This window comes from Podarcis muralis, chromosome 4 (genome assembly GCF_964188315.1).
Source record: "Podarcis muralis chromosome 4, rPodMur119.hap1.1, whole genome shotgun sequence".
Classification (NCBI taxonomy): domain Eukaryota; kingdom Metazoa; phylum Chordata; class Lepidosauria; order Squamata; family Lacertidae; genus Podarcis; species Podarcis muralis.
The window spans coordinates 10,321,596-10,349,386 of NC_135658.1; the positions used below are offsets into that span (position 1 = coordinate 10,321,596).

The 27,791-nt window shown below is 48.9% G+C and overlaps 1 protein-coding gene across 3 annotated transcripts in view; it reads left to right on the forward strand.

The window, feature by feature from the left end:
- The first annotated feature begins 803 nt into the window (after window positions 1–803).
- TSKU (tsukushi, small leucine rich proteoglycan) overlaps window positions 804–27,791 on the forward strand; it is a 35,831-nt gene continuing 8,843 nt past the window's right edge. The window contains exon 1 of one of the 3 annotated variants that reach the window (XM_077926918.1): window positions 804–943. The gene's annotated coding sequence lies outside the window, so the exon portion shown is untranslated. Of the gene's footprint in view, window positions 944–1,027; window positions 1,182–1,210; window positions 1,598–27,791 lie in introns of those variants that run through there. The other 2 variants (XM_077926919.1, XM_028725893.2) reach the window with 2 other exon arrangements.

Sequence of the window (27,791 nt, forward strand, 5' to 3'; positions counted from 1 at the left end):
ATGTCGGGAAAGACGGAGGGCACAAGGAGAAGGGGACGACAGAGGACGGGATGGTTGGACAGTGTTCTCGAAGCTACCAGCATGAGTTTGACCCAACTGCGGGAGGCAGTGGCAGACAGGAGTGCCTGGCGTGCTCTGGTCCATGGGGTCACGAAGTGTCGGACACGACTAAACGACTAAACAACAACAACAACAACAACAACAGCTACCCGCCCAACTCAGAGAGACGATCCCTGCGCGCCTCTCTCCGCGCGCGCAGCAGCAGCCCAAGTGCGCAACCTCTCCAAGCCCGGGCCGCTGGCGGCCGCCTTGGTTGGGCGCGCGGGGCGGAGCTGTGCACTTTGGAGACGCTCCCCGCCCGAGGAAGGCAGGGAAAGAGGAGTTGCAGCCGCCGACGCCGCCGTTCAGCTGGTGCCTTTGGAGAGGCAGCCGGCACATGCTCGCACAGGGCGCGCGCCCGCCCGCCTGGCCGCTGGAGAGGAGGAGATGCGGGGAAAGAAGGAGGGATTAGTGCATTGAAGGGGGAAGAAGAGGAGGAGGAGGAGGGGTTGCATCGAGCAGAGGTGAAAGGCTGATCCGAGAGGGGTGTGTTTTGTGTGTGTGCGCGGAGAAAAGAGATCCAGTTCGCCTGCTGGGGACTTCCACAAAAAGAGACAAGCCGAGCAGCCGCGATTTTGCAAAGCGCTGGCCGTGGAGGCGGCAGCTGCTTCGGCTACTTCGGAAAGCTGCTTTCCTTGTGGATTCCATTGCAAGCCTCGATTTTTTTCCCTCCTCCTTCTTTGCTCCATTGCCGGTTTGGTTGTATTTTTCTTTTGGAAATTGCGTCTTCCCAGCCCCGGTCCGCTCCGCTTGGCGAGGAGCTTGGCTGCCGAGGAGGAGACGGAAGCAGAGAAACCTCTCCTCCATTGCAAGTCTCCGAAGCCAAAAATTATAAAACAGGAAGGTGAGCGGCCGCCTGGGCTCTTCTTGCAAAACTTTCCGATTTTGGCAACCCTCTTTTGGAAGTCTTTTTTTTTTTTTTTTGAGGGAAGGGGTGGGGGTCGGCGCTGGCTTGCTCTGCCGGCGACCCGAACTTGGGAAAGGGCGGGCGTGAATGCGAATTGGATTCGCATCGTTTGCGGAGAGCAGGCGCGGGGAGGGACTCTTTCCAGGTTGCAAGCGCTGGAGAAAGGCAGACAAAGGTGAGCTTTATGAAAGTTGCGCCGCGTTTCCCCCGGAGCTCGTTTCCCCTGACGGGAAGGCAGGCTCGCCACATCTCCTCCATCATGGGCGCGTTCAGACGTGCTGATGTCCTGCATCTTTCCCCCATTCATTCATTCATTTTTTTTATTTTACTCGATGCTAAACTACCATGTTGGATACCTGGTCTGTTTTCTATCCATCCATCCGTTGGAGAGAGAGGTTTCTTACTTGGGGTGGGTTTTTAAAGCACCCATTTCTGTCCCCGGGGGTGGAACAAGCGTACACACACACACACACACACACACACACACGTACACGTGCTTTGAAACTTAAAGGGTCGGTTTCCAGAGAAACTGCGATGGAGTGAGCTGATCAAAACCGAGGGACGCCCTTGAAGCCGGTCTGTTCAACAGAGGTGTGTGTGTTTGTTTGGGTATGTCTGTTTTCCCTTCCTGAAATCAAAGGCATTCATTATTTCCCAGGACTTTTGCAAAGTTCTGGCTTAAGGAAAGATGCTTTCAAATGGAACTGCTTTCTTGCCAGCTGAGTGAGGAGTGTAAAACATTTCACTGCGAAGAAGCTGCTGTTATTATTATTATTATTATTGTTGTTGTTGTTGTTTTGTTATTAATTATTATTATTATTATTATTATTATTATTATTATTATTATTATTATTAAATTGCCTTGCTGGTGTGTTTATTAGCCTTGGATGCAGCCAACACGTGTTAGTGTGTGGAATGAATTCACTGGATTCCTTAGGGCTGGTTCCTTAGGTGTTTGGGCAGTTACATACTTAAGACATTTAAAGCGTGCAAGTCAAACATTGCAAGGTGGGGAACGGGTCGTTAAAACAAAGGGGGAAATGTGTGTTTGCATGGACACACACTGGCCTGTTGGTCTACTCTACACGCACCCAGCGATGGCTTGCACATGTGAACGGACCAGGAACAGAACTTCGAAACGCACTATGTTGCTGCGCGGGATCGAGACATGTGGGTAGTAGAATAAGGTGGTGTGGTTCTGAAATGGGGAATGGACTGTACCGCTGGAGGTCAGAGTTCAGGTTTTTGGATGCTCCCCGCTTGCAGGTTTCTGTGCAAGGTGCAGGCTCACCTGGAACATTAACTCCCACATGTTTCTGTTTCCTTTTAAAAAAACACAAATAAGTGGGGGAATAATGATTTGAGCGAGCATTTGAAAATTTGCCCCTCCTTATTCCAGCCGTACAATCCGCTCCCCCACTCCAGGATTAGCAGAATTGAGTTTCGTTGTCCATCTTTCATTAGCCTGGTTCCCTTCAGATGTTTTGGACTGACAGCCTGGAGTGCTCAGTTTGTGAGAGCGTGGTGCTGATAATGGCAACCTTGCAGGTTTGATTCCCATGCAGGACAACTGCATATCATTCTACCCGGACACGGAAGTCCAGCTCCGAGGGCCTTCTGACGGTTCCCTCACTGCGAGAAGCCAAGTTGCAGGGAACCAAGCAGAGGGCCTTCTCGGTGGTGGCACCCTCCCTGTGGAATGCTCTCCCGCCAGATGTCAAAGAGAACAACAACCACCAGACTTTTAGAAGACATCTGAAGGCAGCCCTGTTTAGGGAAGCTTTTAATGTTGGATGTATTACAGTATTCTAATATTTTTTTGGAAGCCGCCCAGAGTGGCTGGTGATGCCCAGCCAGATGGGCGGGGTATAAATAATAAATTATTATTATTATTATTATTATTATTATTATTATTATTATTATTCCTGCATTGCAAGGGGTTGGGCTGGATGACCCTCGAGATCCCTTCCGACTCTAGGATTCTTTCATTCTGCAAACCATCTGGAAGCGGGTCTGGAAGGAGCTCCCTCCAGTGTTTCAGACGGGGCAGTTCCCATCCCTACCTGGAAGTGCCAGGGATTGAACCTGCTGCCTTCTGCATGCTAAGCAGGTACTCCAGAACCATAAGCTCATAAGAATCCGCCTTCGACTGAGTCAGACATAAGTGGGTCTCCTGAGCTTCAGACAGCTGCCCTTCCCAGCCCTACCTTAAGACGCTGGGTTTCGAAAATGGGACTTTCGGCACTCCAAGCAGGTGCACTGCCTCTGAGTTGCTCGGACCCTTCTGTTGCCTCACTGAGCTGCATCTGTGGAGAAATCCAGTGGTGCCCATGTGAACCAACGTCTTTCTTCTCTGACGATCCCTTGTAGCTGAGTAAGATCGTCTTCCATAACAGGGTTTTAGCAGTGAGTCCGTAAGTGGCTGTGGAGGCCAATTCTGGATCCACACGTCCTTCCACAGTGGGGACATTGGTTTCCAGGTGGGAGTTGATCACGGTGTGGATTTGCCAAGCCTGCCTTCCTCTTAGCGCGTTTCTACCTTGTGTCCTGTGTCTTCAAAGCCCATGACAGCTTCGGTAAAGGCTGTTCTCCATTAGGGGGGAGGTTTCACCTCCTGTCAAGTCTGAAAGGGAATTTAGCTGGGTGAGGAAACCTGCCTTCCCATGGCAAATGAAATTGGCTAGACAGTGGTACCCTGGTTCTCAAACGCCTTGGTACTCAAGCAACTTGGAACCCAAACACTGCAAACCTGGAAGTAAGTGTCCCGGTTTGCGAACTTTTTTCGGAATCCGAACTTACTCCGTTTTGAGTGTTACGCTTCCAATTTGAGTTCCACACTTCCAATTTGAGTGTTACTCTGAGGTCTGTCTGTTTTTGCTATTTATTTTGCGCTTTTGTGTTTGCAGCTCTTTTTGTTGTTGTTTTTGTGACTGTGTGGAACCCAGTCCAGCTACTGATTGATTGTGTGACTGCAGTACATCGTTTATCACTTTCATTTTACGGATCAATGGTCTCGTTAGATCGTAAAATTCATGTCAAATTGCTGTTTTAGGGGTTGTTTTTAAAAGTCTGGAACGGATCAAATGGTTTTGCATTGCTTTCTATGGGAAAGCGCGCCTTGGTTTTGGAACACTTTGGTTTTGGAACGGATTAAGTCTGAGAATCAAGGTACCGCTGTATTTCTAGAATCTTGAACTGCTCCTTTCCTTTTGCTCTCTCTCTCTCCACTTTCTGATCTGAGTTTCTCCTCTTCCTGAAAGTGTGCTAGCAATTGCCACGGTGGCTGCAAGTAATACGATCGGCGGCTGGCGTTCTGGTGCCTGCCTCCAGTGCCCAGTCTTTGCTTTCAAACATTGCCCCCTTCTCTGTTTTCATGACCACCCACCCACCCACAGCAACCCTCCACCTTGCAGTTCACCCTCCTCTCTCCCCCTTCTCCTTCCTCCCCCCACCCCATCCCCCAAACAGGCCAAATTATCGGGAAAAGAGTCGTGAAAGTGAGTAGGAGGCTCTTTCTGGGACCTTTGCTGTAAAAACTTCCCTAGGAAGTTGTGACAGGATTAAAGGGATTCCTGAATTGAGGGAGGGGGAACCCCCTTCTCTGAACACAAAAGCTTGAGAGAGGTTAAAAAGTTTGCTCTTGGGAGATAAGCCCAGACATGTCAATTGCCCTGTCTGGACTGAAATTCCAGGACGTAAAAATAGAGATCTTGGCTGGCTTTGGGTGCAATGCTTAAGTGTCTGCGCCGAAGAAGAAAGCAGGAATCGCTCGGAGTTTTAGAATATCCTGTCTTTGATGTAAGAAGAGATCATTGTTTCGGGTTTTTTACACGGCACATTCCTTGGAGGTTTCCAAGCAGAGTTGGGTGGCCATCTGTCATGGATGCTTCAGCTGAGATTCCTGCATCGCAGGGGGGTTGGACTAGATGATCCCTGAAGGTCCCTTACAAGTCTACGATTGTCCGATTCACGGCCTGTGGTGCCTTGCTGTATTGTGCACAGACTAGGAGAGGTGGGTCCCTGCTCTCTAGGAATCTACAATCTAAAATTGTCATTGGGGAATGAGGAATAAAAAACAATAATAATAATACAGTGGTACCTCTGGATGCGAACGGGATCTGTTCTGGAGCCCCGTTCGCATCCTGAAGCGAACACAACCCGCATCCGTGCGTCTGCACATGCGCAGGTCACAATTCGCCGCTTCTGCGCATGCGCGTGACTTCGACCGTCTGTGCATGGGCAAGTGGTGAAACCCGGAAGTAATGCGCTCCGTTACTTCTGAGTCGCCACAGCGTGCAACCTGAAAATACTGATCCCAAAGCTACTTCAGCCTGAGGTATGACTGTACAGTCATGCCTCATGTTACGTCCGCTTCATGTTACGTTTTTTCAGGTTACGTTCCCGGGGCAACCCAGAAGTACCGGAAAGGGTTACTTCCGGGTTTCGCCGCATGCGCAGAAGCGCAAAATGACGTCACGCGCATGCACAGAAGCGGCGAATTGCAACCCGCGCGTTTGCAGATACGCCGCTACGAGTTGCGCTCTGTTCATGCTGCGAACGGGCCTCCAGAACAGATCCCATTCGCAACCAGAGGTACCACTGTAATAATGATAATAATATTTTATTTGTACCCCACCCGTCCCAGCCGGACCGCCAGGCTAAAGGCGGCTAACATAATAAAACTACCGTATTTTTTGCTCCGTAAGACACACCTTTTCCCTCCTAAAAGTAAGGGGAAATGTGTGTGCGTCTTATGGAGTGAATGCAGGGGGGAGGCAGGCGGGAAAAGCCCCCAAGAGCCACACACAAGCTCCACGCGGCCAGTCAGTCCCTTCTCCCTCCTCATAGAAAAGCCCGCAGGAGCCGCGCGCTCCTTAAAGGGTGCGCGGCTCCTGTGGCCTTTTGCGGGAGGTGGGGGTATTGCCATACCCACGCACAGCCTCTCCCGGCTGGAGAGGTTGCGCGCGGCTAAAGAGGAAGCCAAGACAGCCAGTGGTTGTTTTTCCCCCTTGATTTCCCCCTCTAAAAACTAGGTGCGCCTTATGGAGCGAAAAATACGGTAACACAGTATACAAAGAACATAAGAACATAAAAACAGGCAAAGGAAGATTTACAGGCATGTGTGTCAAGTGAGAAAATAGCATGGCATGGCCTTCAAGGTGGGTGGCTCTGTTAGGTTGGACCAGCTGGGCCTTCTCAGTGGTGGCTCCCTGTTTGTGAAATATCCTCCCCAAGGAGGCCCACCTGGCAGAGCCATTACCTATGTTCAGGCACCAGGCAAAGCCGTTTTTATTTACCCAGGAGTTACTTGCCCTCAACTTGGAGGGTTGTTGGATAAGAGTATAGCCTCTCACGCTTTCGGTGGCGTGAGTTGGATATGTCTTTTTGTGACTATTTACGCACTTTTTAGGTTCTGGTTTTATCCTTGTTCCTGCGCACGGTGATATTTGTTGCTATTTCTTGTTTTGCATTGCAAGTCGCTTCGAGACACTTTGAGGTAGCAGATGATGGGAGCTGGTCAAGTGTCTGGGTGGGCAGCTAGCAGCGAGGGACGAGGATGCCGCTCCGGTTTCTGCGGCGGTAGACAGGGGAAGAAGTCCACCTGAAAAAGTTGCGCCCGCACCCTAATATGGGTGCCCCCTGTGACTAGATCTGCCAGTGTGGTGTAGTGGTTAAGAGCGGTAGACTCGTAATCTGGGGAACTGGGTTCGCGTCTCCGCTCCTCCACATGCAGCTGCTGGGTGACCTTGGGCCAGTCACACTTCTCTGAAGTCTCTCAGCCGCACTCGCCTCACAGAGTGTTTGTTGTGGGGGAGGAAGGGAAAGGAGATTGTTAGCCGCTTTGAGACTCCTTAAAGGGAGTGAAAGGCGGGATATCAAATCCAAACTCTTCTTCTTCTTCTTCTTCCCTCAGTGGTACCCAGCAACTCTACAGTTCTGTGATCCTATGCATGTAGGCGAGTCAAGGCCCAGATTCCCAGCATGGAGAGAATTCATGTCTCTGCAAGAAAAATAATAATAATAATTGTCATATTTAAAGAAAACCTCCGGTGAACTTTGCAACCAGGGAAGAAAATGAGGAAAGGTTTATTAGTCATGCCTTAGTCAAAAGGAAGTCTGAGACAGATGAATCGACTCTGAACCATTGTGCGTTGGGGGGGGGGGGTGTTTTAAAAAAATAAACAGTCGGAAGCCTTGTTCTGCTGATTCAGAAACCAAAAACAAGCTGTGCATACCTTTAATGCACATTCTTTCCCTAGGAAGAGTTCTGGGCAATGTCAATTAGTCCTCTCAGGGTTAAGAGGTCCCAGCAGCCCTTAAAGAATTCTTTGAGGGGGGGAAATATGGGTTAAAGATATATAAAGGTGTACACAGCTTTGGTCTGCGTTAGCCTTAATAGAAGAAGCAAGACAAATTCTGCATAGAGGTGCAAAACCGCCACACATTTAGGGCTCCTTTCCATCCAATCTATGCATCGCTTCTGCATGGTCTGAAGGAGTCCAGGAAAGACTAACAGGAACAAGAACAGGCAGAATAAAATATATAAATCAAAAATGCATTAAAGCAATTATACTGAAACGGCAACGAGGGCCAGGTTCGTGTTACTATTAGCAGGTAAAGCCTGCCCGCTAAAAGCATTTTTGCTTAAGACAAGTCAACCCAGATATTTAGAAAGTTGGTGCGAGTTTTAATCTGTTTGTTGTTTATTCTTGTTTTAACTTTCCTAAAGGCTTACTGACAATTTTATTGTTTGGTGTTTATACCTGCAAACTGCTTCGAGTTTTCTTTACAATCAAGCGGGGTTCGAAACTGATGAAATGAATGAAAACAAGCAGCAGCCTAAAATAACCCCCGCACCCATCCAAACAATAAATCACCCCAAAACAGACTGTTACTTATTTTCCCAGGCATTTGGAGAGAAGCATGTATTTGTCTGTCATCCCTGAGGCTGTAATGTTTGCCAGGGAGGCTTTCCTGGGAAGAACATCCCACATTGGGGCCACCCCGGAAGAGACCTCTCATCTCACTACCCTCTGAGCATCTCTTAGTAGGCGGTGCCCTTGGTGAACATCCCTTCTGAGGATATGTATCAGCCAAGTTGGAGTCTGTCTCCCTTGGTCTAGTAGAGCTCTGTTGACCCTTCTCCTTCCAGACAACTTGGGGAGAGGCAGGTTCCCCATTCATGAATGTTGTCTTCTTCTTTGGTGATCCCTCGTAAGATTGTCTTCCATGAACACGAACTTAACAATGAGTCCATAAGTGACTATGGAGGCCAATTCTGGATCCACACCTCCTTCCACAGTGGGGACATAGGATTCCGGGCGGGAGCTGATCACTGTGTGGATTTGCCAAGCGTGCCTTCCTCTTAGTGTGTTTCTCCATTTCGTCCTTAGTTTGAGGGTCTTCAAAGCCCATGACACCTTTGGTAAAGGCTGTTCTCCAACTGGAGCGCTTGCAGGCCAGTGTTTCCCGGTTGTCGGTGTTTATACTACATTTTTAAAGATTTGCCTTGAGAGAGTCTTTGAACCTCTTTTGTTGACCACCAGCATTACGCTTTCCATTTTGGAATAGAGTACAGTGGTACCTGGGGTTACATACGCTTCAGGTTACAGACTCCACTAACCCAGAAATAGTACCTCGGGTTAAGGATGAGAACAGAAATCGCGCGGCGGCGGCAGCAGGCGGCCCCATTAGCTAAAGTGGTGCTTCAGGTTAAGCACAGTTTCAGGTTAAGAACAGACCTCCGGAACGAATTAAGTATGTAACCAGAGGTACCACTGTAGTTGCTTTGGAAGCCGATAATCAGGCATCCGCACAATATTGAACTGAACGAAACTGATGTCGAAAAATCATTGCTTCGACATGGGTGATATTTGCTTCTTCCAACACACTGGCATTGGTTAGCTTGTGAATGTCGTAGTGTTGGCTCACTGTGGGATTGTTCATAGTACAGGATTCCAAGCCATGTTCCTTGGAAAATTCTCTGGGGGGCAATGAGATGATCAACGATGATGGATGAACGTCCTTGAAAGACCAGCTGCTCCACCCTGCTGAACTTCCTTTGCAAATGCGCAGCTACAGAGGAGGGATGGATGTGTCCTAAGATGCACTTTTGGTCAATAGAGGGTGATGTCCAAGCCTGGCCGGTAATTATTGCAAGTGGGGACTTGCAACAAAATTTTGCAGTGCATCCTTGCCTCCTAACAGGAGTGCTCATCTTTGAGGTACCAGCCAGCTGTGCTCTTCTCCATCAGATCATCCCCCAGTCTTTTGTTTTTAGGAGAGCTTGCTGGATCAGGCCAGTGTCCCACCCAGTCCAGCGTTCTGTTCTTGCAGTGACCACCCAGATGCCAGTGCAAAACCAGCAGGCAGGTCCTGAACATGAGCCACTCTCCCCTCTTGTGGTTTCCATCAACTGAAGTATTGCTCTAGCTGTGGAGGCAGAATGTAGCCGCCATAAATGGTCTACAGTGTTCATCAGCTCGAGGCTCCATACAAGTTGCAGCCCATGCTCTTGGCTGCTGTGTTACACCATCTCTTTGCAGGGTGGGGACACAACTAATATTTACATGCAGCCAGCAACTGCTATTCTGAAGCAAAAGGTAAAGGGTGGCGCTGTGGTCTAAACCACTGAGCCTCTTGAGCTTGCTGATCAGAAGGTCAGCGGTTTGAATCCCCACAACGGAGTGAGCTCCCGTTGCCCCGTCCCTGCTCCTGCCAACCTAGCAGTTCAAAAGCACACCAGTGCAAGTAGATAAATAGGTACCACTGCAGCGGGAAGGTAAACAGCATTTCCGTGAGCTCTGGCTTCCGTCACTGTGTCCTGTTGCACCAGAAGCGGTTTAGTCCTGCTGGCCACATGACCCGGAAAGCTGTCTGTGGACAAACGCCGGCTCCCTCAGCCTGAAAGCGAGATGAGCACCACAACCCCATTGTTACCTTTGACTGGACTTAATCATCCAAGGTTCCTTTACCTTTACCTATTCTGAAGCCTCCAACGGTTGCAGATTCGATCCCCTCATGGGCCACACGCCTGGTAGGATGTCTCTTCCAACTCTACGATCCCACTTCAGTTGTTGTCCTCAAAATCTTAGTATTCAACCCTCCCCTGCCCTCAGCTTGCTGAAAACTCCCCTTGTATTTTTAGACGGCCTCCTTTTCCGTCGGCTCTCATACCTGAGTTTGCTGTTAAGAGGGAGTGATGGTTTTGTTGCAGTGTTTCCTTGATTTACCTGTGGCTGAAAAGAAAAGAAAAGTAAGCATTAAAGCCAAATATCCCATAGCTCACGTCTTGTAGTATTGTCTGTTTGTTGGGGGGCGGGGCGGACATTTTTAAAAAATACAGCCATTTCCACAGGAGGATACTCCGTGCAACTAAAGGCTTGATCTGGGAGAAGGATTTTTTGGGGATAACTTAAGTAGCCATGGAAGGACGCGGGTGGCGCTGTGGGTTAAACCACAGAGCCTAGGACTTGCCAATCAGAAGGCTGGCGGTTCAAATCCCCGCGATGGGGTGAGCTCCCATTGCTCGGTCCCTGCTCCTGCCAACCTAGCAGTTCGAAAGTACGTCAAAGTGCAAGTAGATAAATAGGTACCACTCCAGTGGTTCGAAAGTACGTCAAAGTGCAAGTAGATAAATAGGTACCACTCCAGCGGGAAGGTAAACGGTGTTTCCGTGCGCTGCTCTGGTTCGCCAGAAGCGGCTTAGTCATGCTGGCCACATGACCCGAAAGCTGTACGTCCGCTCCCTCGACCAATAAAGCAAGATGAGTGCCTCAACCCCAGAGTCGGCCACAATTGGACCTAATGGTCAGGGCGCCCTTTACCTTTACCTAAGTAGCCATGGCCTACTGTAAGCTATAAGGGTACTGCAAACTCTACTCTCCCAGCACTGAAGGGTCATTGTAGGCTTCTGTCTCAGCCCACTTTGCAATGGGATACAGGCAATGGACAACAATGCACAATTGTACCTTCTCAGGGTGAGTCTAATCCAGGCACCCCCAAACTCAGCCATCCAGATGTTTTGGGACTACAACTCCCATCACCCCTAGCTAACAGGAGCAGTGGTCAGCGATGATGGGAGTTGTAGTCCCCAAACAGCTGGAGGGCCAAGTTTGGCCACGCCTGCATTAGGCTGTTGAATGTACATGCATATTCCAACCATTTACCTTCCACACACCCCTTGTGTGCAGCCATGGGCTCTGGCAACCCACGCTACACCACTGCTTCCAACCAGCCCACAACACTGGGCTAGAACGCCTCGAGATGTGCTCAAGCCCTCGCCTGTGGCTGTTGCACCACAGGGCATTGCTAACAACCGGCAAGCTTGCAGGGATGCTTGCTCACTGCAAGCGATCTTAACAACGAGGAACCGTTGAGAAGCCGCAACGGTTCCGAGGGCAGGGTTTCCAAACGGCCGTTTGAGATGCTGCAAGATCTACGGGTGAGATTCCTGCAGCTGCAAGGCGTCCCCATTGGGGATCTGCTGTGCCGCTTTGCAAACCAATCTGACACTGATGCCTTCAGCCCACAGACATCGTTCCAGAGCCTGTCCGTGCCCAAAGCTGAACTGCCTGCCCTGAGTCGCAAAACATCTGGAGGGCTGAATTTGGGGGTGTCTGGTCTAGTCTCTAGTGCTTCTGCACAGCACAGCAGCATTCTTGAAAACCAATCAGAGCCTGGCCTGCAGTTTTCCGTGTGAACTACACTGCAGGGGTCCTGTTAAGTCACCTCTTCCTGTGACTGTTCCAATCTTCAGCCTGGAGCTGCATTTGCCTTGGCAGGGATTTTAGAAAAATTGCACCACAGTGTTACCTTGGTTCTCAAACTTAATCCGTTCTGGAAGTCCGTTCCAAAACCAAAAGCGTTCCAAAACCAAGGCGCACTTTCCCATAGAAAGGAATGCAAAACGGATTAATCCGTTCCAGACTTCTAAAAACAACCCCCAAAACAGCAATTTGACATGAATTTTACTATCTAACAAGACCATTGATCCATAAAATGAAAGCAATAAAGGATGTACTGCAGTCACACAACCAATCAATCAGTAGCTGGACTGGGTTCCACACAGTCACAAAAAAGAGCCACGAAAACGCAAAATAAATAGCAAAAACAGACAGACCTCAGCGTAACACTCAAATCGGAAGTGTAGCACTCAAAACGGAGCACGTTCAGCTTCTGAAAAAAGTTTGCAAACCGGAACACTTACTTCTGGGTTTGCAGCGTTTGGGTTCCAAGTGGTTTGAGTACCAAGGCATTTGAGAACCAAGGTACCACTGTAAATAATAACTGTGTTGCAGAAGGACCTCTTCTTCCTGCTGCTACATTTAGTGATTTTTGTGTTCGCAACAACAAAACGTTACCAGTTCCAGTTGCATTAAAGTCTTTACTTTTTCTAATTAACCCTCATTGGTGCCTATAAGCAGCTCTCTTTTCCATCCCTGGGAACATTTAAAAATAGCCTCTCACTGTGAGCCAGGAAGTGAGACCTATCCAGACAATGAGATTGTTCTTTCCGTATATCTCTGTCTCTGTCCTCCTGTGCCAGCCACCGCAGGGAAGGCTTTGACTTCCACCAGTCCGTCTCATCCTCTTTTCAAACCACCTAAGTTGGTGGCTATCCGTGAAGCACATTCTGCAGATTAACAATGGTCTGTGCCCTCCTTCTTTCTGTCTAGCCTGAATCATCCAACATTCATTTTTATTATTATTGTATGTCCCTGAGTTCCATTGTTATGTGCGAGGGGAAAGAAATCTCTGCTTTCTCTGCACCATAATTTTATACGCTCCCGGTCATGGTTCCCCCATCTTACCCTCATTTCCCCCAACTTAAAAAGGGAGAATTGCACCTTGATCATTTTTGGATAGCCATTTCTGAACTTTTTCCAGCTCTGCCATTTCCAGCTGACACCACCTGAACTTTTTAGAGTCTTCCAAGTGTGGTTGCACAAGGTGATTTCTGTTAGCGATTTTTTGCTATTGCAATCAAAGCGGCTTGCGAAGGAGAAAAGGAAAGGGAAAGAAAACCAAATTTAAACGTCAAATAGCACTTTAAAATGATAGAAAGCATGACAGTGGCAGTCTTCTCTCTTTGGCGATCACTCATAGCCGAATAAGATTGTCTTCCATGAACACGGTTTTAACAGTGAGTCCGTAAGTGGCTGTGGAGGCCAATTCTGGATCCACATGTCCTTCCACAGTGGGGACAGAGGTTTCTGGGCAGGAGTTGATCACGGTGAGGGTTTGCCAAGCGTGCCTTCCTCCTAGCACGTTTCTCCCTTGCATCCTGAGTTTGAGCGTCTTCAAAACCCGTGACACCTTTGGTAAAGGCTGTTCTCCAATTGGAGCGCTTGCAGGCCAGTGTTTCCCAGTTGCCGATGTTTATACTGCATTTTTTCTGATTTGCCTTGGGAGAGTTTTTGAACCTCTGTTGTTGACCACCAGCCTTACGCTTTCCATTTTTAAGTTCTGAATAGAGTAGTTGCTTTGGAAGACAATAATCAGGCATCCGCACAACATGACCAGTCCAACAAAGTTGATTTTGAAGAATCATTGCTTCAACACTGGTGATCTTTGCTTCTTTCAGTACACTGGCATTAGTTCACCTGCCTTCCCAGGTGATGTGTAAAAATTTTCGGAGATACTATTGATGGAATCTTTCAAGGAGTTGGAGATGGTGTTTATAAGTGGCAAACCCAGAAGTGTTTCGCTGCTCGCGCATGCGCAGAAGCGCTAAACCGCACCACGCGCATGCACAGAAGCAGTGCTCCAGTTGCGAAAACTTCGGGATACGGGCGGACCTCCGGAACGGATCCCGTTCAAAACCGGAGGTACCACTGTACAGTGGTACCTCTGGCTACGTACTTAATTCGTTCTGGAGGTCCATTCTTAACCTGAAACTGTTCTTAACCTGAAGCACCACTTTAGCTAATGGGGCCTCCTGCTGCCGCCGCTGCACAATTTCTGTTCTCATCCTGAAGCAAAGTTCTTAACCCGAGGTAATATTTCTGGGTTAGCGGAATCTGTAACCTGAAGCGCACGTAACCTGAAGCGTATGTAACCCGAGGTACCACTGTGCTTCCCTTGAGCTGGATGAGGATTTGCAAACCAGCCTCTGGAGAACTCCGAAAGCGTGTCATTAAAAAAGTGACCTGCCTTTTATTTAAAAGGTGCATCGGCGAGAAGCAACAGTGCTTCCTAACGCCAGCTACTGGAAACCTCAGGAGGAGAAGAGATTGCTTTTGTGCTTGAATCCTCCTTGCAGGTTTGCTGCAGTCATCTGCTTGGCCAGGAATAGGACAGGAGGCTGGAGTAGATGAGCCGTTGGCCGGATCCAGCTGCAGACTTAGAATCATAGAATCATAGAATCATAGAGTTGGAATAGACCACAAGGGCCATCGAGTCCAACCCCCTGCCAAGCAGGAAACACCATCAGAGCACTCCTGACATATGGTTGTCAAGCCTCTGCTTAAAGACCTTCAAAGACGGAGACTCCACCACACTCCTTGGCAGCAAATTCCACTGTCGAACAGCTCTTACTGTCAGGAAGTTCTTCCTAATGTTTAGGTGGAATCTTCTTTCTTGTAGTTTGGATCCATTGCTCCGTGTCCGCTTCTCTGGAGCAGCAGAAAACAACCTTTCTCCCTCCTCTATGTGACATCCTTTTATATATTTGAACATGGCTATCATATCACCCCTTAACCTCCTCTTCTCCAGGCTAAACATGCCCAGCTCCCTTAGCCGTTCCTCATAAGGCATCGTTTCCAGGCCTTTGACCATTTTGGTTGCCCTCCTCTGGACACGTTCCAGTTTGTCAGTGTCCTCCTTGAACTGTGGTCCCCAGAACTGGACACAGTACTCCAGGTGAGGTCTGACCAGAGCAGAATACAGTGGCACTATTACTTCCCTTGATCTAGATGCTATACTCCTATTGATGCAGCCCAGAATTGCACTGGCTTTTTTAGCTGCCGCGTCACACTGTTGGCTTATGTCAAGTTTGTGGTCAACCAAGACTCCTAGATCCTTTTCACATGTACTGCTCTCAAGCCAGGTGTCCCCCATCTTGTATTTGTGCCTCTCATTTTTTTTGCCCAAGTGCAATACTTTACATTTCTCCCTGTTAAAGTTCATCTTGTTCTTCTCCTGAACTCCTGATTCCATCTCTCTTCCATGCCACTGAACGCAAGCAGTTTTTCTACGAGGTGTGGGACTTTTCCCTCTCTCCCTTAGCTGGTTCCTTTGGCTTTCCTCCTCCACTGGCCCTCCTGTGGAAGGAGGAGGAGGAGGCAGCGTTTGTGCAAAGGAGGGGCCTGTGCACACTTTTTTGAAGACAAGTATTCCTTTTACATTTGTCTTCGCAGTTTCTTGAGAGTTTCAAGCCAAGCGAGGCAGGACACACAGAGGGAAGGCCGGCCGTGTGTCACTTTTTGGCTGGTTCTTTCTCTCAGTCAATTCCTCACCAATTTTATATATATAGTTTTTTAACATATTAAACAATGAAGTTCAAACTCGTTTATAAGAAAATGAGTTTGTATAGAAAAGGAAAAGAGAAAAAAGAACAGAGAAAGAGACCATTTATCACATTATTTTGTGCCAGATTTTGGATGAAGTAACCTCGGGTTACATACGCTTCAGGTTACATACACTTCAGGTTACAGACCCAGAAATAGTACCTCGGGTTAAGAACTTTGCTTCAGGATGAGGACAGAAATCGTGCTCTAGCGGCGTGGCAGCATGAGGCCCCATTAGCTAAAGCGGTGCTTCAGGTTAAGAACAGTTTCAGGTTAAGAACGGACCTCCGGAACGAATTAAGTACTTAACCCGAGGTACCACTGTACAGACTGCAACTTGCTCTTACAACATTCCACTTGTCCGGTATGTAAAGAGGAGAGACACACACAGTGGAAGTGGAAATGATATTAACTATGGACTAAGGCAGAGGGGTTTATAAACTGGGATCGAACCTGGTAACCAAGAATCTCCGCATCTGGACCTGCGCCAGTAGCAAAACGCGCCCAGCTAATTTCTAACACTGCATCCTGGCTGTGGCTGAGAGCATGATTCAAAACCTTTAGAGGACACCAGGTTGCCGGGGCAGAGGGAGGCTGCTCTATCCACTATACCGTACTGTCCAGCGTATGACTATATGCCACTGGAGAAACAGCAACTTTTGTCTCTGCGGGACTCATTAAAGTTTATCAACAGGGAAGGGCAGACCCTGGCCTGCATTTCAAGCTGTGCACACATCTATTTTAGTCCCAAACGAAGGGTTATTTCAAATGGCCTGCTGAGCCAAATTCTGCCAGCCAGGCACACTTGCAGTGTAGCCACACAGCAAAACCACAGAGATAAGACAAATATCAAGCCTTGGCTGTAAGCAGACGAATCAGGAAGGGAACCTCACTTTGCCGAGCGGAACTTACTTCTGAGTAAGCACGTCGCAAGGCTCGGATGGTCAGAAGGCCTCACTGCAGTCAGAATTTCACGTTTCCAACCTTATATCCATGCCTACCTGCTTTGGGGGGTCTGTCTCCCTGCAAACCGCCCCCCCCCCTGCAAAAAATATAAGTCTCAGTGCTCCAAAATCATTTTGCAGTGGTACCTCGGTTTAAGTACTTAATTCGTTCCGGAGGTCCGTTCTTAACCTGAAACTGTTCTTAACCTGAAGCACCACTTTAGCTAATGGGGCCTCATGCTGCCACGCTGCTAGAGCAGCGCTTTGGTTTCCGAATGTTTTGGAAGTCAACCAGACTTCTGGAACAGATTCTGTCTGACTTCCGAGGTGGAAGCATGACTAAACCGTTTCGGGAGAACCAGAGCAGCGCACGGAAATCCCATTTACCTTCCCGCCAGAGCGGTACCTATTTATCTACTTGCACTTTGACGTGCTTTCGAACTGGTAGGTGGGCAGGAGCAGGGACCGAGCATCGGGAGCTTACCCCGTCGCGGGGATTTGAACCGCCAACCTTCTGATTGGCAAGCCCTAGAACCCACAGCGCCACCCGCGTCTCTTCAAAATTAGAGTATTCAAGTATTAAAGCCTGTTGCCTTCTTCCCAAAGCCTGGGAAGCTTCCCAGCTTAGGGAGGGAGACGCGATGCTCATGCTTGTGATGTCAGGATGTCCCAGCGTTGGCCCCGCCCCCACCCCGCCAATCACCCTCGCAAGCTGGCGCTTCTGCCCTTACAAAAAAATTCACCGCATGCTACTGATCACAACCTCATTTGTGCAAGACCCGTGCAGGTGCTGGGGAACGTTTGCAAGGGGCGATGTTCAAGGCAGCCATGCAATTGTCCTGTCGTACGTTGTTTCCAATGTTTTGGCACACAGACACACACCCGTTTGTGCATCAGCCCCCCCCCCCAAGCCCCTCGTGGCATCACAATAGTCCTATTGTCTTTTTGAGACGTTAGACCAACGTTTCTGGAATCCTGCCCGGACACACGCTGGCTTGTTCCACTTCCTTGCCTTGGCAGGTGGTAGCTGTAGGAATCTTTCCCGCAGGTTGGCACCTAGCCTGTGGTCAGCCAGCCGTGCTCAGGGCAGGCAGTTCAGCTTTGGGCACGGACAGGCTCTGGAACGATGTCAGACATCAATGTCAGATTGGTTTGCAAAGCGGCACAGCAGATCCCCAATGGGGACGCCTCGCAGCTGCAGGAATCTCACCCGTAGATCTTGCAGCATCTCAAACGGCTGTTTGGAAACCCTGCCCTCGGAACCGTTGCGGCTTCTCAACGGTTCCTCGTTGTTAAGATCGCTTGCGGTGAGCAAGCTTCCCTGCAAGCTTGCCGGTTGTTAGCAATGCCCTGTGATGCAACAGCCACAGGTGAGGGCTTGAGCACATCTCGAGGCGTTCTAGCCCAGTGTTGTGGGCTGGTTGGAAGCAGTGGTGTAGCGCGGGTTGCCAGAGCCCATGGCTGCACACAAGGGGTGGGTGGAAGGCAAATGGTTGGAATATGCATGTACATTCAACAGCCTGATGCAGGCGTGGCCAAACTTGGCCCTCCAGCTGTTTGGGGACTACAATTCCCATCGTCCCTGACCACTGCTCCTGTTAGCTAGGGATGATGGGAGTTGTAGTCCCAAAACATCTGGAGGGCCTAATGGCCTAATGGCATCCATGTCACCCGGGAGATCTCAGTCACAGAGATAAGAAAAGTTGTTCTGTTGTCTGGAGAGGTCATTTGCTTGTTTACATGGAGAAGACGTTTTCTGTGGATGCATGCAGCTATATTGAAGCGGCACCGGGTGTTGAAATTTTGCGCCCCTATCAGTTTTGTGCCCAGAGCAACCACCCCCGTGGATCCCCCACCCACCCACACTATGCCACTGGTTGGACGCAGAAGAATGGTGGGAGGAACCAGCTGGGGGACCCCCAAGGGAATAAGGTTCAGAGGCTGGAGAATGTTGGTGGGACAACGATGAGAGGTCAGAGGGAGAAGACTGGGGGTGTCGGAAGCTGAGGAGGCCACAGGGTTTAGTGAGCAGGGAGAGTCTGTGGCAGAGAGAAGGCCAGAATCGGAGGCAGAGGCAGAAGAGGAGGGAGTCCAAGAGATGGGTCAGGCTGGTGAAGAGTCACAGGTGTCTCCCCCTCCTGCTGCATCAAGCTCCCCTCCTCGCTTGTCTCCCAGAACCAGAAGAGGCATGAAAAGGGCGGAGGAGAGGTTGGCTGCATACAGGCGCAGTCTCCGATTGCTTGGGGGGGGACCCTGGAGAGGGAGAGGACTTAGCTGGCGCTGGGAAAGTGGGGACGTTCAGTCTCAGCAAGTGATGTATCGGGCAAGACCCACCTGCGATGAGATTCTTGTACTCATTCGGCCTGACACTCCTTTGCCAATTGTGTTTTTGCTAATAAAGACTTAACTCTTGTTGCATGGTGTGATTTACTGCTGGGAGGAGTAAATCCACTGTTGAACAGGTCCTCCCCTCTGAACATTCTTCCTAATTCAGTGGTACCTCAGGTTAAGTACTTAATTCATTCCGGAGGTCCGTACTTAACCTGAAACTGTTCTTTACCTGAAGCACCACTTTAGCTAATGGGGCCTCCAGAGCACAATTTCTGTTCTCATCCTGAAACAATGTTCTTAACCTGAAGCACTATTTCTGGGTTAGCGGAGTGTGTTACCTGAAGTATATGTAACCCGAGGTACCACTGTATTTAGTCAGAATCCTTGTTGCCTGAATCCATTGGTTCGGATCCTGCCCTCTGGAGAAGCAGAAAGCAAGCTTGCTCCATCTTCCATGGGGAGAGCCCTTCCCATATTTCAAGATGGCTCTCGTATCAGTTTCCTTTTCTCCAGGCTAAACCTGCCCAGCAGTCCCAGCCTGCGCTCCAAATAAACAAAAACCACATCCCCGAAATAGAGACGTTTCCTCAGTTTAATTAACCTGATTAATCGGTTAGAGCCGTGCGTAAATTGCAAAGCAGACTCCTGATTGTCCCTGAGGCCAGCTTATTTTATCTTGGAACATTTTGTCTCTGCTGCAATGCTACGCCCCTCCTGTCAGGAACTGGGAGGCTGTAGGAGCTGCTTGAATGATCTGGAGAAGTTGATGGAACGCCGTCTTTCTACCCCACTCCTGTGATCTGGGAGACCTGGGTTCAAATCTCCACTCGGCCAGGAACTTGGTTGGGTAACCTTGGGCCAACCACTCACTCTCAGCCTAGCCTACCTCACAGTGTTGTTTTCCGGAGAGAATGGGGAGGGGAGAACCTTGGAAGAAAGGTGGGAGATAAATTCCTGAGGGGCTGGGAGCTGGGGGCACTGTCATACAGTGGTTCCGCTCCTTCCTCCTGGGCCGTGTCCAGAAGGTGGTGGTGGGGGATGAGTGTTCAGACCCCAGGGCTCTCACTTGTGGGGTGCCTCAGGGTTCTGTCCTCTCCCCCATGCTTTTCAACATCTACATGCAGCCGCTGGGAGAGATCATCAGGAGGTTTGGGCTGGGTGTCCATCAATATGCGGATGATACCCAGCTCTACCTCTCTTTCAAATCGGAACCAGCGAAGGCGGTGAAGGTCCTGTGTGAGTGTCTGGAGGCGGTTGGAGGATGGATGGCAACTAACAGATTGAGGTTGAATCCTGACAAGACAGAAGTACTGTTTTTGGGGGACAGGAGGCGGGCAGGTGTGGAAGACTCCTTGGTCCTGTATGGGGTAACTGTGCGCCTGAAGGACCAGGTGCGCAGCCTGGGAGTCATTTTGGACTCACAGCTGTCCATGGAGGCGCAGGTCAGTTCTGTGTCCAGGGCAGCTGTTTATCAGCTCCATCTGGTATACAGGCTGAGACCCTACCTGCCCGCGGACTGTCTCGCCAGAGTGGTGCATGCTCTGGTTGTCTCCTGCTTGGACTACTGCAATGCGTTCTATATGGGGCTGCCTTTGAAGGTGACCCGGAAACTACAATTAAACCAGAATGCGGCGGCTAGACTGGTGACTGGGAGCGGCCGCCGAGACCATATAACACCAGTCTTGAAAGATCTACATTGGCTCCCAGTACGTTTCCGAGCACAATTCAAAGTGTTGGTGCTGACCTTGAAAGCCCTAAACGGCCTCGGTCCAGTATACCTGAAGGAGCGTCTCCACCCCCATCGTTCTGCCCGGATGCTGAGGGCCTTGCTGCGAGAAGCCAAGTTACAGGGAACCAGGCAGAGAGCCTTCTCGGTGGTGGCACCCGCCCTATGGAATGCCCTCCCACCAGATGTCAAAGAGAAAAATAACTACCAAACTTTTAGAAGACATCTAAAGGCAGCCCTGTTTAGGGAAGCTTTTAATGTTTAAGGTAAAGGTAAAGGTACCCCTGCCCATACGGGCCAGTCTTGACAGACTCTAGGGTTGTGCGCCCATCTCACTTAAGAGGCCGGGGGCCAGCGCTGTCCGTCGACACTTCCGGGTCACGTGGCCAGCGTGACAAGCTGCATCTGGCGAGCCAGCGCAACACACGGAAACGCCGTTTACCTTCCCGCTAGTAAGCGGTCCCTATTTATCTACTTGCACCCGGGGGTGCTTTCGAACTGCTAGGTTGGCAGGCGCTGGGACCGAGCAACGGGAGCGCACCCCGCCGTGGGGATTCGAACCACCGACCTTTCGATCGGCAAGTCCTAGGCGCTGAGGCTTTAACCCACAGCGCCACCCGCGTCCAATAGTGTTTAATAGGTTATTGTATTTTAGTGTTTTGTTGGAAGCCGCTCAGAGTGGCTGGGGAAACCCAGCCAGATGGGCGGGGTATAAATAATAAATTATTATTATTATTATTATTATTATTATTATTATTATTATTATTATTTCCTAATTTAAGCACATGGGGAAAGCCTTGCTGGTTCTGGCCAATGGGCTCCATCTAGTTCAACATCCCGTGGGAAACTGACAGGCACGACCTGAGCACAGCAGACTTTCTGTGGCCGAGACCCTGAAGGGCAGCTGCCAGCCAGAGTCCAGCGTACTGAGCTAGGCGGACCAAACTTTAGGAAGGCATTGTGCAAATTCATGGGGGATAAGGGCTATAGATGGTTACTAGCCATGGGGGCGATGCTCTGCTTCCACTGCCAGAGGTGGGACACTGGCCTGATCCAGCAACCACTTCTTTCATTGTTAAGTGGATATTCTCTCTCTCTGAATTCATTTATCGTTTTCAATTTTACAACAGTTAAACAAATTGCATGATTCAAACCACGTTGTTAATATCAACTTCCCTTCTCCTCCTTCCATGGCTCATTTTCCCCTTTCTGCTTCATATTCAAAGTACTCCTTTTTCTTTCTGTTTCACCATCTTACCTTATTTTATCCCCACCCCACCCCCGCTCCAATTACAGTGGTACCTCGGGTTACAGACGCTTCAGGTTACAGACTCCGCTAACACAGAAATATTATCTCGGGTTAAGAACTTTGCTTCAGGATGAGAACAGAAATCGTGTGGCGGCAGCGGGAGGCCCCATTAGCTAAAGTGGTACCTCATGTTAAGAACAGTTTCAGGTTAAGTACGGACCTCCAGAACGAATTAAGTTCTTAACCCGAGGTACCACTGTAGTCTGATCCTGCTAGTGTTTCTAGTCATTTACAATGATTTTTCATATATTCCACCAATTTCCCCCGTTCTTTCTTAAAAACTTCCTTCTCCTGGTCTTGAATTCTACTTCTTAATTCAGCCATTTTGGGATACAGTGGTACCTCGGGTTAAGAACTTGATTCGTTCTGGAGGTCCGTTCTTAACCTGAAACTGTTTTTAACCTGAGGCACCACTTTAGCTAAGGGGGCCTCCCGCTGCCGCCATACGCGCAATTTCTGTTCCCATCCTGAAGCAAAGTTCTTAACCCAAGGTACTATTTCTGGGTTAGCGGAGTCTGTAACCTGAAGCGTCTGTAACCCGAGGTACCAGTGGTGTAGTGCGGGGGGTGCAGAGGGGGCCGGCCGCACCGGGCGCAACATCTGGGGGGGCGCTCCACGGGTTAGGGGGTGCAAATTACTTGCCTTGCCCCAGGTGCTGACAACCCACGCTACACCACTGCGAGGTACCACTGTATTCTGCCCATTTCATCTGCCAATCCTCCTTCCCTGGAACAATTCCTTCCTTCCACTTCTAACTGGAGATTCCCCGGCCCTTTCTGGGTGCAAAAAAATCCCTCAAACCCACACCTTAGCTTTGCCCTCCAGCCGTGATCCCTCTCCCAGTTGAGGTCAGAGTCCTGTTGGCTTGTGCAATAGCGAGTTGGCTGCGGTTGAAGCTGCCCTTCCCCTTTTCTGTGCCTGCTGAGGGCTCCTGAAAGACCCATCGCCTCTTCCAACTGCTTTGTGTGTTGCAACATAACGTTCACAAGTCTGCCAAGGGCTGTGGGGAGATGAGTGCAGAGGAGGCACTTTGGCTAAGGGCTTGTGGCATTGTGGTGTTCAACCCAAGCTGTTCATCCTCCTCCTGTCTGGTGGCGAGGCTGCCTCAAACTGGCAGCTTTCTAAGATTTTCCTTCCCCTTCTATGGTTTATTTTCTTGGAACTTGACAGCAAAAGGTCCTGGCTGGCGCAATCTGGGAGATGGGAGTTTAGAGGAGTGGGGCAAGTTGGCATTTGCAGGTATGTCGTACAACCTACTGTTTATAGCAGGGGTAGGCAACCTAAGGCCCGTGGGCTGGATCTGGCCCAATTGCCTTCTCAATCCAGCCCGCGGACAGTCTGGGAATCAACGTGTTTTTACATGAGTAGAATGTATGCTTTTATTTAAAATGCATCTCTGGGTTATTTGCGGGGCATAGGAATTCGTTCATTTTTTCGTTCATTAGCTAAAGTGGTACCTCAGGTTAAGAACAGTTTCAGGTTAAGAACTGACCTCCACAACAAATTAAGTTCTTAACCCGAGGTACCACTGTATTCTGGGTGTGGTCTGACCAAGGCAGAATAGTGTGATACTAATACAGTGGATAATGGGACGCGGGTGGCGCTGTGAGTAAAAGCCTCAACGCCTAGGGCTTGCCGATCGAAAGGTCGGTGGTTCGAATCCCCGTGGTGGGGTGCGCTCCCGCTGCTCAGTCCCAGCGCCTGCCAACCTAGCAGTTCGAAAGCACCCCCGGGTGCAAGTAGATAAATAGGGACCGCTTACTAGCGGGAAGGTAAACGGCGTTTCCGTGTGCTGCGCTGGCTCGCCAGATGCAGCTTCGTCACGCTGGCCACGTGACCCGGAAGTGTCTCCGACAGCGCTGGCCCCCAGCCTCTTGAGTGAGATGGGCGCACAACCCTAGAGTCTGTCAAGACTGGCCCGTACGGGCAGGGGTACCTTTACCTTTAATACAGTGGATGTATGGAAGTAGTGCTTCAGGTTAAGAACTTTGCTTCAGGATGAGAACAGAAATCATGCTCTGGCGGCAGGGCAGCAGTGGGAGGCCCCATTAGCTAAAGTGGTGCTTCAGGTTAAGAACAGTTTCAGGTTAAGAATGGACATCTGGAACAAATTAAGTACGTAACCAGAGGTACCACTGTACAGGGAACCAGGCAGAGGGCCTTCTCGGTGGTGGCGCCCACCCTGTGGAATGCCCTCCCACCAGATGTCAAAAAGATAAACAACTACCTGACATTTAGAAGACATCTGAAGGCAGCCCAGTTTAGGGAAGCTTTTAATGCTTAATAGATTATTGTATTTTAATATTCTGTTGGAAGCTGCCCAGAGTGGCTGGGGAAGCCCAGCCAGATGGGTGGGGTACAAATAATAAATTATTATTATTATTATTATTATTATTATTATTATTATTATTATTATTAATTTACCTAGGCATTACATTCTGAGGAGTTTAAGCGAAATTGCGTATATTGGGGGCACCATTGAAAAAGCCCACAAACACAACAGCCGCTCCCTCCAAACCTCCTTGCTCACACTCCCAACTCTGCACGAGCCACAAGGGCAGTGTTAGAAATGGCACCTTAAACCCTAGGTTATGGTTGCCGCAACAGAATGCCTGGGCGCCTTTAAAAAAAAGACCAGTGAGGTTTATTTTTTATTTTTTATTCATTTTGTTTTGATTCCACTTTATATTTTAAAGAAAAAAGAATCTCTTTTTTAAAAAAAATATTTTTATTAGGAATTTCAACAAAACATTTTATCAAAAAAATATCATTCTTAATTCCACCCCATTTCCCCCCTCCCCATAAAGTAGTCCTCCCCCCCCCCCCGACTTCCCTCAGCTCCTCTCTCTGGTTTATCAACAAATGTTATTCTCTGCATGTTACAAAGTTGTATAGATCCTTAATTTGTCTGACTAGCTGTTGTCAATAAAAAGTTTGTGGTTGTTTATTCAAAACCTGCCAAGCAGTCCAGTTCACTTTGTTGCTTCTTTAAGTACTTTGTAAAGGGTTCCCATTCATCTTTGAAGTCCCAGTTGTCCCGTAGTTTGTTTGTCAGTTTTGCCAATTCTGCATAGTCCATCAGTTTCTCTTGCCATAGTTCGTTAGTCGGGATTTCCTCGTTCTTCCATCCTTGTGCTATTAGGACTCTTGACGCCGTTGTCGCATATATGAAGATATTTTTCACTTTCCTTGGCAGGTCTTTTCCTATAATCCTTAACAGAATCTCTTAAGTGTTTTGCAAAACATTAAAAGGACGGGGCAGGGGGAATAGAAATGCAATGAATAAGCTGTGTTGTTGTTGTTTAGTCGTTTAGTCGTGTCCGACTCTTCGTGACCCCATGGACCAGAGCATGCCAGGCACCTCTGTCCTCCACTACCTCCCGCAGTTTGGTTAAACTCATGCTGGTAACCTCGAAAACACTATCCAACCATCTCGTCCTCTGTTGTCCCCTTCTCCTTGTGCCCTCCATCTTTCCCAGCATCAGGGACTTTTCCAGGGAGTCTTCTCTTCTCATGAGGTGGCCAAAGTATTGGAGCCTCAGTTTCAGGATCTGTCCTTCCAGTGAGCTCTCAGGGCTGATTTCCTTAAAAATGGATGCGTTTGATCTTCTTGCAGTCCATGGGACTCTCAGGAGTCTCCTCCAGCACCAGAATTCAAAAGCAGAATAAGCTGTACCTGCTTCAGAAAGCGGGAGGGGCCAGGCAGATGGAGAGGTCCATCGTCCACCTGACCCCCGGAGATGTCCATGTGGTCACAATTTGAACCCGTGCCAGTAGGAAAACGTGCCCGGCTAATTTCTACCCCTGTGCAAGAGCTCCTGGGATTGAACTCACAAAGGCCCACGGGATCGCTAGATGACGTTTTTGCGCCATTTTTGCCGTTTTTGTGGCAATGTGTGCAAAAGCCGGGCAACCCGCGGAGACTTGAGTCAAACCAAAAGCTCCACCCGCCTGGTGGGATATTGACAGTGTGATGTAGTGGTTAGAGTGTTAGACTAGGACCTGGGGGACATGGGTTCGAATCTCCACTCGGCTGTGAAGTTCACTGCGTGACCCTGGACCAATCACTATATATCTTAGCCTCACGGGGTTGTTTTGAGGATAAAATGGGGAGAACTGTGTATGCCACAGGGGAAAGGTGTGATATGAATGCAATTAATAATAGTACTAATAATATTGTTTGAACTTGAGAGCCTACTCTCTCTTTTAAGGTTCTTGTAAAAATATTTCAGCTCCTAACAAACCTGAATTTCAGCTCCCAGCAGACCTGAATTTCAGCTCCTAACAAACTGAAGTCTCAAGCAGTGGGTGGTCTTTTTTGTTCTTTACCTCCTGTTTATAAGACGAAACCTGTCATGAAGAGGTGCCTGGCCTGCAGGTTTAATCCCTTTCCGCTGTCTTCAGGACGTTTTCACCCTGCTGCGACCTAAGTGCTTTCTCTAGACCTGCAAGTGTGTTAGAGAGAAGCTGTGTTATGTGTGTGTGTCTCCCCCCCCCTTTCCTGCCACTGAGTTCCTCTTGATGCACTCAAAGCCAATACTTTCAATCTACTTTTTTGGGGGGCGGGAGTTTAAATAAAAGGCACTGCGTGCTGTGATAGGAATCTTGAGGTCTTAGATATATGGCAATGTTCATAAGCATACCAACCAAGCTCGTACATAGATCAGCACAGGAAGACCGACCTGAAGCCATTTTGATTCCTAAACTGAGCAAATGTATTCTCTGCAAGGTCAAAGTGGGAAACCTCCCCATTGTCTTTTACTTCACAATTCCTGTCTTAAGGGCACATTTGAGATATGAATAGGGTGTGAGCCTGTGACCTGGCCCAGGAACTAAGTATTTATCACTACAAAAGAATGACCAGGCTACCCAGGCAATCCAATCAAGTAACCTGCCAGAGAGGAGATAAACAACAACAGGAGAAACAATATTCAAATTTCTGTTTTTTGTTTTTTTAAAAAATAATATTTATTAAGAGTTTAAGGTTACAGAAAGAAGTAAAAAAGAAAGAGAAAAAGTAAACAATGCAAATCAATACATTACAATACATAGTTACAAGTTACAGGGAACCAGGCAAAGGGCCTTCTCGGTAGTGGCACCTGCCCTGTGGAACGCCCTCCCACCAGATGTCAAAAAGAAAAACAACTACAGTGGTACCTCGGGTTAAGAACTTAATTCGTTCCGGAAGTCCGCTCTTAACCTGAAACTGCTCTTAACCTGAAGCACCACTTTAGCTAATGGGGCCTTCCGCTGTCGCCGCACAATTTCTGTTCTCATCCTGAAGCAAAGTTCTTAACCCGAGGTAATATTTCTGGGTTAGCGGAGTCTGTAACCTGAAGCGTCTGTAACCCCAGGTACCACTGTAGCAGACTTTTAGAAAACATCTGAAGGCAGCCCTCTTTAGGGAAGCTTTTAATGTTGAATAGATTATTGTATTTTAATACAGTGGTACTTCGGGTTACAGACGCTTCAGGTTACAGACACTTCAGGTTACAGACTCTGCTAACCCAGAAATAGTACCTTAGGTTAAGAACTTTGCTTCAGGATGAGAACAGAATCGCGCAGCAGCCGTGGGAGGCCCCATTAGCTAAAGTGGTACCTCAGGTTAAAAACAGTTTCAGGTTAAGAACGGACCTCTAGAACGAATTAACTTCTTAACCTGAGGTACCACTGTATTCTGTTCAAAGCCGCCCAGAGTGGCTTGGGAAACCCAGCCAGATGGATGGGGTATAAATAATAAATTAGTAGTAATACTATTATCTGAAGAGATATCCTGGCCCTTGGTGGGGCAGGGAGAGTTTGGGAAGACAGGTGGGGGCGACAGGTCTCTTTCCTCTCCGGAGATTCTCTCACAGTAAATCCCCCTCCATTCGGCCGCAGATGTTGAGTTATGGCTCTGCCAAGAGGAAAGCCGTAAGCCAAGGCGCATCGGAGTATTATCCTTGCTCCAAGGACAGGCTTAAGA